Source organism: Glycine soja, chromosome 6, assembly GCF_004193775.1.
Source record: "Glycine soja cultivar W05 chromosome 6, ASM419377v2, whole genome shotgun sequence".
In the NCBI taxonomy this organism is placed as follows: Eukaryota; Viridiplantae; Streptophyta; class Magnoliopsida; order Fabales; family Fabaceae; genus Glycine; species Glycine soja.
Window position 1 is genome coordinate 33,834,887 of NC_041007.1, and position 19,730 is coordinate 33,854,616.

At 38.3% G+C, this 19,730-nt stretch overlaps 1 pseudogene; it reads left to right on the forward strand.

Annotated features, from left to right (window-relative positions):
- Positions 1-566: 566 nt before the first annotated feature.
- Positions 567-2,516, forward strand: LOC114416125 (annotated as a pseudogene).
- Positions 2,517-19,730: the final 17,214 nt, after the last annotated feature.

The window sequence follows — 19,730 nt, forward strand, 5'->3', positions numbered from 1 at the left end:
GCCGACACATCTGGTCAAGTCTTTATCACAGCAGGTACTTTACTCTTACTATATGTTTCTTATTTTTAAATTAATTCATTCAGTGTGCCTCAAATTAGGCCATTTAACTTTGTTTCATGAACAGGTAGTTGTGTCTTCGACAAAACCACCTCCAAAGCCCGATCCAGAGGTCGATGATCCGGTTTATCTGATGACATTAACCATCCTAGAGCTTTTCTTGAGGCCTTATTAGGTTACATGGGATGCCACCGTGTTCGGGGTCTTTAATCCAGATTTCCTGGTCTACATAAAGCACGAAGACCTCTCCGAAATCGCACACGGTGGTCAATGTCTCAGCATATCAGTGTTACAGTTGTGGATTTTGTACGTCATTTTATATTACTTTTAATTACCTAAGTTATTGCTTTCAATTCATAAATATTTAACTTTGACTTAACATAAACAGGCATCTCACTGAAACATGTATGCGAGCGAGGAATTCTGATATCTATGGATTCCTCGAGCCACAGTCCATTCAAAGGTCTGGGCAATCGCAGTTTGAGTCTGAAAGTTACATAAAGACTTGGATGCAGAGTTCAAAATGCGATGTCTATCTTGGAGCCTACCTAAATGGGTAAGTCGCACAAAATAACTGAATTTAATTAATGTTTACTAATATACTAACCCGTATTCTTCTCCACTACAGCGGACACTGGCAGATGGTGGTCATCTTGCCCAAGGAACAACTAGTTGTCTAGTTTTGTTCATTGCATAACAGGCCAGACAACTACCTTCAGGGAATTATTAACAGGTTAGCGTTCCTTTCAATACATTTGCATTGAAATGCCTCAACGTACAACACCAGTTTTTAATTGTTACTCATCTAGAACAGTGCTTTAAAAGGTCTTGATGATGCTCCACAACCTAAATCAAAGGCTCCTACTAGGTGGATTGTCGTCAAGGTACATCATTTACATAAAACTTCCACTTATATATATTTCTTTATGTGTCTGTACACTAGTTGTTTAATTAATATCCAAATTTCATAATGTATGTAGTGTAATAGACAAAAAGGAAGTACTGAGTGCGGCTACTATGTCATGCACTGGATGTCCACCATCATTTTAGGAACTTTTAGGAATAATTGGAAAGCGGTACGTCTATTTCAAACAAAATCGATTTTTTTATAATTTGTATTACATTATTAACTTATTATGATTTATTTCATCATGCAGTATTTTAACGATCCTAGACCATTGGAGCCAGAGAGATTAAAGGCATTGCGGATCCAGTGGGCACAGTATTATCTCCGAGTTAGAGACAAGACCTAGGATTTAGGGACATTATCTTTAGCTTAGTTTACTTTGGTTTAACAGTTTTGACATTTCCTATGTAATATGAACATTGAATTCATTTGATGATTGTTCTTTATTATAAATCAATTATTTGATGTTTATTATGATTAAAACTTCTTGAAAGTAGAATAAAATGTTTATTTGTTGTGAATTGGGCTTGAAATTGCATTTTACAGGTACAATTTTGGGTTTATTGTAAAAACAGAAAGTATATATAAAAAAAACTTGAAAACAACATCGGTTATTAACAAAAACTGATGTTAATATGGTAAACAACATCGGTTATTTACAAAAACCGATGTCAACATGAACCTTAACATCGGTCATACAGAAAACCGATGTTAACTTTTGTACATTAACATCAGTTATTCATACATAACCGATGTTACAATTCCTATATTAACATCGGTTATTTATACATAATCGATGTTAATGTACAAAAGTTAACATCGGTTATCTATGAATAACCGATGTTATATACAAAGACGTACAACAAATAACTATATGCATCATTAACGTTGACATCGGTTTTCTACTGAAATCGATGTTAATGTAATATATTAACATCGGTTTTCTACGAAAACCGATGTTAATATATTACATTAACATCGGTTCTTCGAGAGAACCGATGTCAATATATAACATTAACATCGGTTTTACTACAAAACCGATGTCAACTTTCGTCATGCATACATTTTTTTTGTTGTAGTTCATTGTGTTTAACATCGGTTATTTAGAAAACCAATGTTATCATATTTATGTTAACATCGGTTTTTCAAAACCGATGTTAACGATGATACATTCAACATCGTCACTTTCAACATCGGTTTTAGAGCCAATGTAGAATGCCCTAAATAACCGATGTTGAAAGTGTAATTTCTAATAGTGACTTCTCTTTTATTTGGGTTTTCAAGGCTGGAAAACAAAGTTGCTTGACTGTGCAGGTAGAGTTACTTTGGCAAAGTCATTTCAATTTATACCATGCAATAAAATCACTCAATCAAATGTATATGGTATTCTCTTGGAATTGATGGTTCGTTTGTCCAGAGATTATGCTCATGCTAAATGTTTATGATATTTTCTTGGCATTGATGGTTCATTGTACTTTGATTCTATATCTAGATGGAGATGGTTGGTTCTAGACCTAACTTCAACGTCAACATGGCATTCTTTTTGCCATAGCTGCTGGTACACCTGGAAATCTTGAAACACATGTTGAGATCTTTGAAGACAAAATCCGGTCAACATGGTAAACCACAAGTCAGACAAAGATAGCGTTTATGATGTGCTTCATTCTACTCCTACCTCAACTTCTGTTCCAACTCATCATCATATTGCTTGCAATCCTCCTAAGGATGATGTTGTTAAGCTAAATGTGGATAGTAGCTTTATAGCTAATCCTGAAACATCAAGATTCCAGTCTCATCTATGACTCATGTGGGCATTAGCACTATCAGGTTTCTCTTGAAATTGTAATTTCTCTACTAATATGCATGTTGGGTTTAAGAAAGTCATTTGAGAGACTAACTCTTGGATTGCTTATGATTTAATCTCCAACGGTTATCCTCCTTGGCCTACTCTTACTTTGATCATTAACTGTTTGTTGCTCAACCATTGCAGCTTTCTTTCCAGTACACTTTTAGAGCATCTTTTGGTGGTAGATCCCAACTTGAGTTCTTAGATAACTTTTTGGTGGATCCGAGTGCCACGTAATTTTTAAATTAAATATAAATAATTAAGTAATTAAGTTTAATGAAACATTGAAGAAAAAAATTAATAAATATTAAGAAATAGAAAAATCAACATAAATTTAATTTTTATTTATGACTAAATGTTAAAGAAATGAAAAATACATAAATTAGATAATAAAAAAATTGAAAAACATTAATGCCTAAGAAAAATTAAATTTCATTATTATTGTGACGGTAACGTTACCAAATATGTTCCACCAAATCGACTTGAAGTTGTTGATGAATTCTTCTTGTATGCATAACGCGTCTTCTTTGCAAGTATATAACAAAGTTAGGAGGAGTACCATGAGATACTTCAACATTTGAAATGTCATTTTTTACGTGATCATAATCAACATCGACATTACCATTGAATATATCTTGTTCATCTTCGACAATCATATTATACAATATAATGCATGCCAACATTATATCCTTCATTATATCTATGTTCTAGGCACGCGATGGACCACATATAATTGTGAATCAAGATTTGAGTACACCAAATGCACATTCCACATCCTTTCTTGCTGCTTCTCGGCAGTTTGCAAATAATTTTCTTCTAGGACCTTGTGGCATTGGTATGGTCTTCACAATTGTTGGCCAATATGAATAAACACCATCTGCAAGATAGTATCCCATATTATATGAAGTTCCATTAATTGTAAATTGTACTGGAAGAGCTCGACATTGCAAAATGTCATTAAACACAGGCGATTGGTTTAACACATTAATGTCATTATTTGAACCTGCAACTCCAAAATATGCATGTCAAATCCACAAGTCTTGTGAAGTGATGGCTTTAAGTATTATTATGGGTTAGCAATGATCACCTCTATCATATTGTCCCTGCCTTGCAACTTGACAATTTTTCCACTCCTAATGCATGCAATCAATAAAACCTAACATACCTAGAAACCCTCATACATCTCCAATATGTAGTAGGCAATTGATGTCATTGTTGTTGGGTCTTCTCAAGTACTCTTGTCCAAATATCTTACAAATTTTTGTAAGCATTGAGTCGCAGTGCATTCGCCAATTCTAACATACTCATCCACACAATCAGCAGGTGATCCGTATGCAAGTCTATGAATAGTTGCAGTGCACTTATGTAATGGCGAGAGACCCATTCTACCAACAACATCATAATCTCATTTGGAAATACTCATTGTGATTACTAAGAGCGTTGACAATTCGAATGAACAATTGTCACCGCATTCAGAACCTACGTCAGAATTAAGTCTCGGTGTATATCAAATTTTTTGATAAGTATTCATTCATCAATTGTAGATGTCCATCTTCACGATTTCGATTAATGACTCTTCTATGCCTTCTTTGTTGACGTTTGTTGCCTCCTTGTTGTTGCATTACACGTAAGTAGCTCATGATTTGTTCATCACCATCGTCGTCAAGTATTTCGTAAACAATTTGTTTCCAAGCTTGGTCGAAGCCATTATTTCAACCCATTGTATGAACGATTGATTGCACAAACAAGTGAAAGAAGGAGACGCACAACAATAAATGATAATTGAAAAATTAAATACCAAATTGTACAACAGATAGTTTTATAATGGCTACTTTTGTAACAGTTAGTTCCATAACGGCTAATTTTATAATGACTAGTTTCATAACGGCTAGTTCCATAACGGCTAGTTTCAAAAATTTTAAAAAATTGAACAAATTATAATATGATTAAAATGAAAAAACAAATCAAACATGATTCCTAAAATACAAATTAAAAGATGGTTACAACAAATTAAAACTACCCAACAAATAATAACTAGATTCTTAACTTCGAATTATTTTACAAAAGGCTTCTTGGTCTTTTAGTTGAGTCTCAGACATTGTAGAAGTATCTGTGGAAGCAATGCCTTCCAAGATTATTTTGATGATGCCAAAGAATCAAGAGTTAAGCAGGTTCCTCAAAAAGCTTCAAGAATCAAGTTTCAAAGAATCAAGATTCAAGAATAATCAAGTCTCAAGATTCAATCAAGTTTCAATAATCAAGATTCAAGAACAATCAAGATCAAGATTCAAGACTCAAGATTTAAGAATCAAGAGAAGACTCAATCAAGATAAGTACTAAAAAACGTTTTTCAAAACATTGAGTAGCACAAGAATTTTTCACAAAATCTTTTACCAAAGAGTTTTACTCTCTGGTAATCAATTACCAGAAGGTAGTAATCGATTACCAGTAGTCAGCATTGTTTTCATAACTGATTTACAAAGTTGTAATCGATTACCATAATCATGTAATTGATTACCAATGTTTTAAAACGTTAGATTTCAAATTTCAAGAGTCACAACTAGTGATAGAACATTTTCAAATCATTTTTAACTTGTGTAATCGATTACATAATACTTGTAATTGATTACCAGAGTTTCTAAACGTTTTGATTTTCAAAATTTAAACATGAAGAGTCACATCTGTTGATGTGTAATCAATTACACCTTGATGGTAATTGATTACCAGTGACTGATTTCGAAAAATAAATTTCCAAAAGTCACAATTCTTAAAGTGACTTGTTTCTGAAGATTTTTTCAAAAGTCACAACTTTTTAAGTGACTAGTTTTCAAAAGAGTCACAATTTTTAAAAGGTGACTAGTTTTAAAGAAATTGCCAAGAGTCACAAACTTTAACTTGAGTCATCAAATGATTATTAATATGTGACCATGGCATGAATTTCAATAACATTTTTTACAAAACTTTCTGATTCATTTCACTTCATCTTTCTAAGAGTTTTTGTTCAATACATTCTCTTTCAAGAAAAGATCATTGACCAAAAACTTGTGCTATTCTTCTTCTTCATTCACTTCTCCCTTTGTCAAAAGAATAGAAGGACTAACCGCCTGAATTCTTTTATGTCTCCCTTCTCTCTTCCAAGAGAATTCAAAGGACTAACCGCCTGAGAATTCTTTTGATTCTTCCCTTCCCCTTAAACAAAAGATTTCAAAGGACTAACCGCCTGAGATATCTTTTGTTTCCCCTTACAAAGTGATCGAGGCCGTACCCGAATCAAATAAACATGAAAATGCAGTAACTAGGAAGTGATCCTAGGTCGTTTCCCAACGAGCAATGACAAACCAAATGTTCATAATATACTTGCGCAGTAACAGTAACGATTGGGGGGGGGGTTGTTTGTTTTGTGATTAAAGAGCAGAACAAGTAAACTAGAATATGAAACTACTAATATTAAAAACGGGTTGTTTCCTCTGATTCAGAAGCCATTCTCTTATCCTGGGTTATGGAGAATTTGCCCCTAATAGTCAACCACTTAATCCAACCCTATTTCAATTTAATAAGCGAAAATCAACTTAGGGTTGTCAATACGTGATTAGGCACCACATACACCAGTTAGCCCTTCGTCCATTAAGCATGAACGCAAGTTAGGCTCAAAGGCAATTAATCGAACACGAAGCGTGCACTGATTAATGTTCACGAATTTGGGATAACTGGTTGTCATACCCTAATTTCGTCCGGGGATTATTATTTGATGATATACAACCTTTGATTGGCCGCTTCGAGATACTTGGCACCCTTTGTTGCACAATATGTGAAGTCCCAAGACGTGCCGGAAATCAAAAGGAAGCAGGCTTACGCGATCCGTGAAATTCCGTAATGTGACGGAAATCGAAAGGAGGTGTTTTTCGCAATCCGTGAGTTTTCATAACTTCTTCGAAAGCTAAAAAAGAGTAAATACATAATCCGTAAGGATTCGTAACCTCGCAGAAGGAAAATAAGTATCGTTACGAAATTCATAAAGTTTCGTAACGTTACGGAGAAAGAATTACCAAAAAAGGTAAAGGGGGGTGCATTTAGTAAAAGGGGGGTACAAATAGCAATCAGGCCCACTTAGGCCTTCCAGATTCTTCCTCCAGAAGGCTGTTGCTTCTAGAGGAAGCAACCTTGCTCGCCTGGGCAAGCTGGGTGGCAAGCTCCTCCCCTATTTTGCTATAAATAGGGGGAAAGGGTTCAGCCTTCTTGGCACTTCTTATTCTATCGAAATTGTTGAGGAAAATTGTTTCTGTGAAGAAAATCCAAGCCGAGGCGCTTCTATAACGTTTCCGTGAGTAATTACGCAAAGATTTTCAACCGTTCTTCGACATTCATCGTTCATTCTTCGTTTTCTTCAGTCTTCAACTGGTAAGTACCCCAAACCGAGCTTTTCAATTCATTCTATGTACCCGTGGTGGTCCACATTTTGTTTCATGTACTTTTATTCTCGTTTTCATTCGCTTTCCGTACCCCCTTTTGGCGTGCTTCAGTCATTTATTTAAGTCATTTCTCACCTAATAAAAAAATAAAATAAATTTTCACCGATTGTTTGAATCGTATCATCCGTTAATTTCTGTTAAAATGAATTCCAACCATTCGGTCGTGCCGTAACCACGTTGGAAATCAAAAAAGAGGTAAAATAATAATATAATAATAAAAAATATCTCTTAGTAAAATGAAGCGAAAAAAATCAATCGGACATTTTCTCTTTGGGATTTGTCATTCTTAATCGAATTGACTAATAACTAAAGTGAAACTAAGGCTAAAATCAACTTGCCTAGTCAAGCTCGTCCACAAAAAAGGTCATTAAATGGGGTTTGAAAGTTTATCATTTCAGTTTTCCTTATCAAGTAAATGGATCATTTTTAAGGTCCAACGCCTTAAAATGATCACCTTTCAAGTAAAAAGAATCGCTTGATTCACTCTTAAGAAAGAACTACGTAGGTCTGATTTCCTCTTCGATGGAGGGTACGTAGGAGCAAAAGCCCCGCTTTTGTCGACCTCAAAAAATAAAGAGAAATAAAAGTTAAGGTAACACAATTTCCACAATTCTAAAAATAGGCTGTTGTCCTTTGAGACAAACGAGAGAGGTGCTAATACCTTCCTCAAATGTAAATACAACTCCCGAACTTAGAATTTTCATTTTGACCGGTTTCCTTCGGTTTTTCTGACGTTTTCCACAAATAAACGTTGGTGGAGACTCCGCGCATCTTTCCTCCTTTGGAAAGCGCACCCGTGAGCCTCGCCTTGCTCGCCCGCAAAAGGGCATGTTGCGACAGTTGGCGACTCCACTGGGGACATTTTTGTGAGTTAGGCCTATTTTAAGGAATTGTGGATTTGTGAAACTTTGTGTGTGCATTTGTTGAACTATGTAAAATGTAAATAACTGTTGTCTATTTCGCATTCTTTACACTGCATTCTAAGCACCCACGGGTTTGAGTAAAAAAGGGGCCCTACACCCGGGTTCATGGGAATTTAAGGAGTGGAGGTGAATCTATCATCATGCTAGGTCTCCGACTTGCTTGATAATAGTGAAACCTCGTCTAGAGCTTTCTCTCTTTATAATGTGTTGTCGCTGGTATTCCATACCGCCACAATATTATTATCTTGAGTGATGATACCTCTAGAAAACAGCCGTGTGAGTTATGAATTGTTAGGGAGTAGTTATTAGAGACCCCTAGATATTGTCCTATAGGTTCCCAAAATAGGGGCACGAAGCGGACACGCTGCGTGCCTTTTAAACATTGTCATGCATATAACCTAAATGTCATGTACGCCTTTGTTGTTTGTAATTATTTGAGGATATTGCCATGCTGTGTAAATCCCCCTGTTGCGCTTTTGCGCATCTGCATCATGTCGTCACACATGCGTTGTATGGGGTCTCGTCTTTTGTCGTGGAAAGTCGGAAGATCCATATCGTCTTCTTAATTGCACACATGGGGCACTGCGCCCCCAAATGCGCAAGTAAGGAGAGATGATTTCCCGGGCTCTCGTGTCCGTAAATGCATTCATATCATGCATGACATAAGCATCTCTTCATGGCATCATAATGAACATATCGTTCCTACATTTTTCCGTTATCACATTCCCATTTTGCATGAGTCATTGCATCATCATGTATATGCGTTCAACGTACTTTTTGTTCTACATGTTTGCTCATACTTGATCCTTGTATTTTCCTCTACAAAACAAAAACAAAAAAAGGGAAGCATGAAAATTCATGATGCATTCTTAGTTGCATGTGTTAGGTACCATGAGCCAACCATGTTGGGATCATAAACCCATTTCTAAAATTAAAAAAAAACACAAACAACAAAACAAAATGATTGAGCATGGTACCTAATGCGTGGTTAACTAAGAAAGGATGTCTCTTCGGGCATCTCAATCTCATAATTACATTTTCCATGCATAGCATGCGTATTCTCGAGTCTTTCATCCCTATGAAATGTTGTTGAAGTATTGGCGATCAAAATTGCCATTCCCTGGGTTATGGGGTTGAACCAAGCTCGCGCTTTTACGAAAAGGTTCATGAGTCAAGTTGAAGCATGGAAATAACCATCTTGCAAAAATTGGGGCAAAAGATGGATCGTGTTACATCATTGCTTCGTCTACTGCCAAACACGTTTAGAATTGTTGATATCCTTGTTACTTCCAGCTTCACCTTGACAAAGATTTCATGGACCATGTTGAAAATCTAAATTGATTCAACCCCATGTCCTGCGTAAAAATTCGCAATACTTCAACTATGCATCATTCGCATACATCCATACTTTTCATTGGTTGCATTGATCATTACATTCTTTCTTTGAAAATAAAATTAAAAAAAGATCTTAATCATTGTTATAGAAAAAAAGAAAAAAAAACATGCTTTACGGTGCCCTTACCGAACCCGTGCTAGAGCTAGAGTAATGGGTAAAGCAGAGGAGGTGCAAGAGAAGGTGAAGGCCGACATGGAGGCCATGAAAGAGAAAATGGTCATAATGATGGAGGCCATGATGAGCATGGAGAAGATAATGGAAGCCAATGCGATTGCAGTTGCCGCTACCAGCGTTGCTGCTAAGGTGAACCCGACGTCCCCATCCGGCATCAACCAAATGAATCATCCAACCTCAGATATGGTAGGCAAAGATTTGGGAAGTACGCGCAACCCCCGTTATGTGCAAATTTAAAACAAGCATGCCTTCCCACCATATGGCTTGCCTCCCAACTATACACCACCCAATGTAGCGTACACTCCCAGTGAGAATGTCAATAACTCCACTCCTATACCCATTGAGAGCCAACAACCCCAAACTGATCGTGCACATGTCTCTTAAACCGTGGGGGAGACACATGAAATTCCCCATCATAATCTAGCCGACTTCGAGCCTTGGCTCGGATATGCCACTAAAGGGCAAGCAGTTGGTGGTATACCCCTTGAAAACACTTCGGAAGGCCTTCAATATCACCCCCCAGCTACACCTCTTGCATTCCACAACAAGTAAAAACCCTCATGCTATGGCAGAAATGGGAAAGTTGGATCATCTAGAGGAAAGGCTCAAGGCCATTGAAGGAGGTGAAGATTATGCCTTTGCTAACCTAGAAGAGGTGTTCCTAGTACCCAATATCATCACCCCTTCCAAGTTGTATTTACGTTTGAGGAAGGTATTAGCACCTCTCACGTTTGTCTCAAAGGACAATAGCCTATTTTTTAGAATTGTGAAAATTGTGTTACCTTAACTTTTATTTCTTTTTATTTTTTGAGGTCGACAAAAGCGGGGCTTTTGCTCCTACATACCCTCTATCGAAGAGGAAATCAGACCTACGTAGTTCTTTCTTAAGAGTGAATCAAGTGATTCTTTTTACTTGAAAGGTGATCATTTTTAAGGCGTTGGACCTTAAAAATGATCCATTTACTTGATAAGGAAAAAACTGAAATGATAAACTTTCAAACCCCATTTAGTGACCTTTTTTGTGGACGAGCTTGACTAGGCGAGTTGATTTTAGCCTTAGTTTCACTTTAGTTATTAGTCAATTCGATTAAGAATGAGAAATCCCAAAGAGAAAACGTCCGATTGTTTTTTCGCTTTATTTTACTAAAAGGTATTTTTTGATTATTATATTATTATTTTACCTCTTTTTGATTTCCAACGTGGTTACGGCACAACCGAATGGTCGGAATTCATTTTAACAGAAATTAACGGATGGTACAATTCAAATGATCGGTGGAAATTTATATTATTTTTAGATTAGGCGAGAAACGACTTAAATAAATGACTGAAGCACGTCAAAAGGGGGTACGGAAAGTAAATGAAAACGAGAATAAAAATACATGAAACGAAATGTGGACCACCACGGGTACATAGAATGAATTGAAAAGCTCGATTTGAGGTACTTACCCGTTGAAGACTGAAGAAAACGAAGAATGAACGATGAATGTTGAAGAACGGTCGAAAATCTTCTCGTAATTACTCACGGAAAAGTTACGGAAACGCTACGGAAGCGCCTCAGCTTGGATTTTCTTCACGGAAACAATTTTCCTCAGCAATTTCGAGAGAATCAGAAGTGCCAAGAAGGCTGAACCCCTTCTCCCTTCACTCCTCCCCCTATTTATAGCAAAATAATGGAGGAGCTTGCCACCCAGCTCGCCCAGGCGAGCAAGGTTGCTTCCTCCAGAAGCAACAACCATCTGGAGGAAGAATCTGGAAGGCCCAAGTGGGCCTGATTGCTATTTGTACCCCCTTTTTACTAAATGCACCCCCTTCTACTTTTTTGGTAATTCTTTTTCCATAACGTTACGAAACTTCACGAATTTCGTAACGATACTTATTTTCCTTCCGCAAGGTTACGAATCCTAATGGATTATGTATTTACTCTTTTTTAGCTTTCAAAGAAGTTACGGAAACTCACGGATTGCGCAAAAACACCTCTTTTCGATTTCCGCCACATTACAGAATTTCACGGATCGCGTAAGCCTGCTTCCTTTTGATTTCTGACACGTCTCGGGACTTCATTTATTGTGCAACAAAGGACGCCAAGTAATCTCAAAGCGGCTAACCAAAGGTTGCATGTCATCAAGTAATAATCCCCGGACGAAATTAGGGTATGACAGTTGCCCCTCTTTACTTACCTTTTATCGGAGATAAGAGGAAAGCAAAGATAAGACACTGATTTCGTCCGTCTTGCCCTTTCCGTGATTAGTCCATAACGACTCTCGTCTCTACTCCTTCTTTTTCTTTTCTGCACAACACAATACAAACAACAACAAGAACAACAAATATAATATACATATACACATTTGGGAAAAGGAAACAATCAGGAAAATAACAAAGATCACATTTCCAGTCAAGAGGATCCGCCCTTGACCATGAAAAACTCTGGAGAACGGAGGATTGCACTCAGCAATCACTACACATGGCTCCAAACTCGTGGATGGAGGACATATGAATGAAAACGCAATTCATTGGGCTCCGAAAAAAGGGTTGAGAATGGAGAATTGCACTAAGCAATCACTACGCATGGCTCCAAACTCGTGGGTCGAGGACGCATGAACGAAAACATAATTCATGGGGGTCCGAAAAAGGGTTGAGAATGGAGAATTGCACTAAGCAATCACTACGCATGGCTCCAAACTCGTAAGTAGAGGACGAATGAACGACAACGCAATTCTTGGGGCTCCGAAAAAGGGTTGAGAATGGAGAATCGCACTAAGCAATCACTACGCATGGCTCCAAGCTCGTGGGTGGAGGACGCATGAACGAAAACGCAATTCATGGGGCTCCGAAAAAGGGTTGAGAATGGAGAATTGCACTAAGCAATCACTACGCATGGCTCCAAACTCGTGGGTGGAGGACGCATGAACGAAAACGCAATTCATGGGGCTCTGAAAAGGGGTTGAGAATGGAGAATTGCACTAAGCAATCACTACGCATGGCTCCAAACTCGTGGGTGGAGGACGCATGAACGAAAACACAATTCATGGGGCTCCGAAAAAGGGTTGAGAATGGAGAATTTCACTGAGCAATTAGTACGCATGGCTCCAAACTCGTGGGTGGAGGACACATGAACAGCGCTAGGCAATGACATTCATGGGGCTCCGAAAAAGTGGAGAATGGAGGATTGCACTAGAGGGTCCACACTTAGGCAATCATGAAGCATAGCTCCAAACTCGAAGGTGGAGGACACATGAACAGCGCTAGGCAATGACATTCATGGGGCTCCGAAAAAAGTGGTTGGCAGGACCGAACGGTCCACCGGATTTTTCCACCTGAAAGGCAAACATGCTTTTTGTAAAGAAAAATAAATCATTCGCGAGAGCACCATATCTTAGAGAAACAATATACTTGTGCCAAGGGTAATCTTACTTGTAACCGAGAATGAAGGACAGGATGTCAACTTTTAGCTTTTAAATGAACATGCAGGGGAAACATCGGGCTAAGCTGAAAATAAATCACTCATAGTGTATAAAACTCACACAGGCAAGTGTTTTATCCTATTCCCAAACCATAACTGCACCATGACTCTATTTTGCACACGACTTCCTATTGAATCAAAGATCAAACGTACGATCACGGACCAATAGGATTTTCTCGAGGGTGGTGTTTTTGGAGAGGAAGCTGGGTGTTTCGGTCTTTTCCTCTTTGTTCAGGTGGGGTGGGATATCGCCAGTCGAGAACGACTTTGAATGGCAATCTGAAGGGAAGAGACACCAAAAATGGGTTTTCCTTTGCCGGCAGTCCCTTACCTTGCTGAAAATTTATCTGGTCTGAAGATCTTCTATTCTCTTTCTTTCATTGATCGAGAATTGCCTCTTTTCCCTTTTTACTTCCTTTCGATCTTTGATCGGGAATCCTTCTTTCCTTTCTTTTGTTCTTTTCTTTATTTTCATCTTTTTCTTTTTCTTTCTTTCCATTTCTTCCTTTTCTTTCTTTTCACTTCTCCTTCCCCATCCCTTTCTTTGGGAAATCGGGTTTTAGCATTCTATTTGCTCTCCCTTGAGGAGATTCCGCTGTCCTTTGCTTCGGGGAAGGAATGAGGATTCTTTTTATAGGCCAAGGTTCAAAAAGGTCTAAGGTTGTGCTTCAATGGGGTCTCTTATCGTGGGAACCCAATCTTGACATCTGGGGCGAAACAAATTTGGGTGTCAAGGTGTCGATTTCGGGCTGAACTTCCATATTATTCCATAAGGCACGCGCGAAAATGATGATTTGAAAACAACGTGCAAAATTAGTCATGGCTACAGCCAGGTGGGCACTCAAGCATCCCGTTTATGGCATGGTGATACTACGGTCGGGAATTTACACAAACAGACCCAACGTTTCCCAATTATGTTCTTTTATCAGTTCAATGAATTCATCCATTCTTATCTCGGTTATTCCGGAAAATAAACTCTTAGCATCAATCCCTTGTTTCCAGAAGATACGTTTGCTCTTTACGAATGATTTATACTTCTTTAACTATAACATGTCGACCTTCGCGTTCTTTCTTTCTTTTTCCTTTTTGTTTCATTTTTATATATTCACAAAATTATACATCCATGGCCCTCTACGAGGAAAACTTTTCTTTGTACATCTACATGACAAAACTTTTTCTGTACACGCATGGGAACTCTTTCTCTTTACGTCACACGGTCTATATACAAACCCTATTTACGTTCAAAGATTTTTTCATTTTTCCCCACACACACCTGTGGTTCATACAAAAGTTTCTTTTTATACACTCGTTGCTCACACACACAAGAATTTCTTTCCATACATTATTTACACACACAAAATTCTTTTATACACATTTTCCTTTTACATATATAAAAAACTCTTTTCTTTTCTTTGTATACATAGACACGACATTCATTCACAACGCTTTATTTTTGGCGTTATCATGATTTTTTGTTCATTTTATTTTTAGGATGACATTCCTAAATGAAAAAACTCTACACGGTTCCGAAATTTCAACAAACACTATTGACAACAACGAAGTAAGCACTAACGCAATAGTCCAAACAAAATATATGCACAAAACAAATGACAATCGCAACAACAAAACAAACATTAGTCCCTCAAGTCATAGAAACAAGATAACATACGAATGATAAATGATGGAACATACGGATTTGGGGATCCCACGGTCATGTAGCTCCGCATGCCACCGAACTCTTGGGACACGGTAACAAAAAGTGGGGTGGTCGACAAAAGCAGGGCTTTTGCTCCTACGTATCCTCAATTTGTGATGAGGAACTCAGACCTACGTAGTTCTTGATAACTGTGAGACTAAAAATAGTCTCGGTGTTTTCTTCACCAAAATGCGAACATGCTTTAATAAAGAGACAAAACTTCCAACTGATCAGAGCAACATATGCTTTTTGGATGAAAGACAATGTGTCTATCGGGGAAGGAGAGTATGCTGATGAAATTTTCTCATAACCATAAATGAGATTTTGGATGTTAGCATTTCGTTTCTAAACGACCATTTAGAGGAAACACGGGGTCCAACAAAGATAGGAGAAAATCACTCAAAGTGTATCAATCTCACACAGGTAAGTGTTTTATCCTAATTTCGAACCATAGATATGTCATGACTTGATTTTGCAAATCACTTCCTATCAAATCAAAGATTACATGCGTGATCATGGATCAATAGGACTTATTTTGGGAATGGTTTTTAGGTGGGGAATTTTGGCTTTGAGTTTTTGTGCCTTCTCCTTTTCTGTTTTTGTTTAGTGCGGGGCGAGAAAGTCGCTAGCGCACAGGATTTTGATTGGCAATCAAAGGGAAAGGACCACTTTAGGTCGTGGTTTTCTTGTGTTTTTTTTTTAGTTTATTTGGTGACAATTCTGTATTGTTCAGATATTGTCTGGTCTAAGGACCTTTCTGCATGTTTCTTCTGTTTTCTTCCGATCCTTGATCGAGAATTTGTCTTTTTTTTCTTTTTTTTTTTTGCTTTCTCCCACTCTTTGATTGGGAATTTTCCTTCTCTTTGTGTTTTCTTCCGAGGGCAAGGATTGACATTCTCACCCTGCGTCAAGGTTTATGGTAAGTTGGGATTTTGGCTCAAGGCTTGTAGAACGGCTGGTCACGATATATGTCAGGGTTTGGCCAGCGGTTCGGGGATAAAGGAGATGTCCCACATTATTTCCATGATACACATGCAACAATGATGATTAGGAAATTTTATACAAAACTGGTCATGCATGCACCTATGTGGATACTCAAGCATCAAGTTTTTTATGGTCATGTGACACTAGGGCTCAGGTTTCATTTTCCTTATTTATGTTAACCCAGTGTTTCCCAAATACGTTCTTTTATCAATTTGTGCATTCATTCGAGTCCATTTTGGGCATCCGGGAAAATTTTCACAGAATTCACCCTTCAGGTGTATACACATTCTTTCAAAAACTAGCTATGATCAACAATTTTTTTCAAAGAAAAGTTGGAAGTCATCTCTTTTCAAAAGCATGTTGTTTTTTAGCTACACAACCTTTATTATATTTTTTTTCTATATTCTTTTTCTTCTTATTCTTTTCTTGCTCGCTCTCTTTTTACTCTCTTTTTTTTTCCATGAGGTATTTTGCTACCTAAACATAAGTATAATATTTTTGCTATATACATGCATATCCAAGGTATCTTGCTACCTAAACATACATATATATGTTTTCTGAGATATTTTTGCTATATACATGCATATCCAAGGTATCGTGCTACCTAAACATACATATATATGTTTTGTGAGATATTTTGGCTATATACATGCATATCCAAGGTATCTTGCTACCTAAACATACATATATATATTTTGTGAAAAAAAAATTTTTGCTACATACATGCATATCCAAGGTATCTTTCTACCTAAACATACATATATATATTTTGTTGGGTATGACTACCTTCTGAGCTTGTGCTCATTTTATTTAAGTTCCTAGGATCATGAGCAACTAGGTGTGTCCTACCATTACCTGAGAAACAAAGGTGATCAAATAACAAGCAGAGATTTAAAAGTTACTAGGTTGCCTCCTAGTTGCACTTCTTTAACGTCTTGAGCTGGACGCTTGATGGCTTGTCGGTCACGGACCTAGTACTTTGCTTACCTTTGGCTCTGGACTTGGTCGCCTATTGCTCGGCCATGGGTCGTAAGCAACGCTCTAACCTTTTTGTGGATGAGCTGAGGTGAACTCTAGAGGTGATGTCGGTGCGTCTGTTGCCCGCTGCTGGCCATCCCCAGGCTGCTGTGGTGTTTCGCCCTGCGCCTGCCTGGAGACGCAGTACTTCTTGATGAAAGCTCGATCAGTAAGGGGCCTGATGCCCTTGCTGGAGGTGACAGGTACTCCTTAGAACTGACAGAGACCCATAATTAGAGCTTGACAACTCCAAGACCCTGTTGGACTTCTTCGGGTCCACTGGGTGTCTTGCAGGCACGATCCCTGCTAACAATAGATGAAATCAGAAATCAGTTGAGCGATGTCCATACTTACCTATGATGACGTGACCTTGCTGGGGGGAACGGGCATCCTGTAGGACTATAGAGGCCCGTAACCAGAGCTGGAAACCCCAGGGCCCTGTTGGACTTCTCCGGGTCCACTGGGTCTCTTTGTGGGTGCGATTCCTGCAAACAATAGATGGTATCAGAAATCAGTTGAACCATCTGTATACTTACCTATGTCACGATGGCATGACCTCGCTGGGGGAACGGGCACCCTGTAGGACTAACAGAGGCCCGTAACCAGAGCTGGAAACCCCAGGGCCCTGTTGGACTTCTTCGGGCCCACTGGGCGTCTTATGGGCGCGATCCCTGCAAACAATAGATGACATCAGAAATCAATTGAACCATGTGGATACTTACCTATGTCGTGACGGCACAGACCAACCGATACATCTGCAGGGGGAGATTGGCATTGTGGTCACCGGGCAGAATGTTACCAAATAGCAACGTCATCCATATCCATGTAAAAGTGGTCATGTTGGTGCGCATGATCAACACTCGTCTTTTTGCAGCGGCACGGGTGAAATCTTGCCCCGGTATGCATAGTAGATGCGCGATAGTCTCCCTCTCTGGATGTGCTCGCACAGTTGGTTGCCCTCCAATATCAAGGGGTGGCCCAGGAACTGATAAAAGGAAACTACTGGCCCCTTAACCGGGAGCGCAAGTCTCGGTTAAGCATCTAAGGGCAAAGGACCTTATATTCTCTTAAGGTGTGGATATGAAGCACACTGAAAACGAGGACGCGTAGCCTTCTAAAGGCGAGGGCGTGCAACCCTCTGCAGGCAAGGATGTGCAGTCCTCTGATGGCGAGGACATACAGTCCTCTAAAGGTAATAGGTACTAGTACCCAAGGGTCCACCTTTATGAGAAAGCAAGAGATCGACTCATCGAGAGGGCCGGTCTTCCAAAAAGATTGGATACGAGATGTAGGAAGTCTATGCAGGTAACATGATTTTTAGGGATGCAGACGCATGCAACCTTTGTTGTGAAACTTGGTAACGCTGACCTCATATGAAATAATGCAATGCAATGGAAAGTTGTACAATGTTCATGACATTCTTTCCCTATTTTGTGATTTTGATTTTGATTTAATCTTTTTGGAAAACACAGATTGACTGTCCTTTTGAAAATGGTGATAATTCATGCAACCTTATCCTATCTTTTGAAAATCTCTCCGGGAACTCCCTCAGAGTGTATGTTCTATTTGATTTAGTCACTTGACCATTTTGGAGTGACGGCAATGGAGCCGTTTGACGTTTAATCAATCTATTGAAATTCCATGGTTTGTCTCCCCCTTTTTTTTCTTGTTTAAAAACATCGACGGGTGAGGACTTTTGATCTGCCCCTATGTTCACTTGAGGCTCATGCACGATGCCCCTCATTGCCCCAGTGTAAGGCTTTGAGGTACCAATTGTTATCTTTCGTCATGACCTTGTAGCTGGGAACCTATTGGGTGAAAACTTCTAATCTGCCCCTAGGTTCGCTTGAGGTTTTTGCATGGTGCCTTTCGTTGCCCCAGTGTAGGGCTTAGAGGTACCAATTGTTGTCTTGTTTTCACAACCTCGTAGTGAGGAAGAATGAAAGAAGCAGTTGATTCTTGCAAAAAAAAAAAAATTCCAAGGACGAGAAATAGTTGAAGGATTTTTTAGTTGATGGATTTAAGTCAAATGACTCCTATGTAGAAGCAAGATGTTTTGATGTCTTGATGATGCTAAAGGTTCAAGTGCTTCTACGTTTTATTCAAGACAAGAATCCAAGAAAATCAAGATATATGATCAAGTTGATTTCTAGAATCTTTTGGAAGAAGTTTCCAAATTGAAAACAAACAAAAGGTTTGACCAAAGAATTCTATCATTTCAAATTGAGATTTTCTCTCTGGTAATCGATTACCAGCAGCTGAAAATGTTTATCACAGTCACTAGAAATTTGAATTCAAAATTTATAATGTGTAATTGATTACACATGGATGGTAATTGATTACCAGCAGTTTATTGAACGTTTTAATTCAAATTTTTAAAACCTGTAATCGATTACACAAGTCTTGTAATCGATTACCAGAGGGGATTTTCAGAAAATAATTTCCAAGAGTCACATCTATTCAAATGGTTTATGAATGGCCATCAAAGGTGACTTGGAAACACAAATTTAAAGGGAGTTTTCATTGCCCAAAAAGTTTTATCCTTTCAAAAGATTAAGAGTTTTTCTGAACTGAACTGTCTTATCTTCTCAAAAAGATTCCTTGGTCAACCACTTGCATATTCAATAAGGATTTTTGATTGATCTTCATTGTACAAGCTATCTCTTTTAAGAGAGATCTCTTCTTCTCTTCTTCTTATTTCAGAAAAGGGATTAAGAGATCGTGGGTCTCTTGTTCTAGAGGATTCTTGAACACAAGGGAAGAGTTGTCCCTGTGTGGTTCAGACTTTGTAAAAGGAGTTT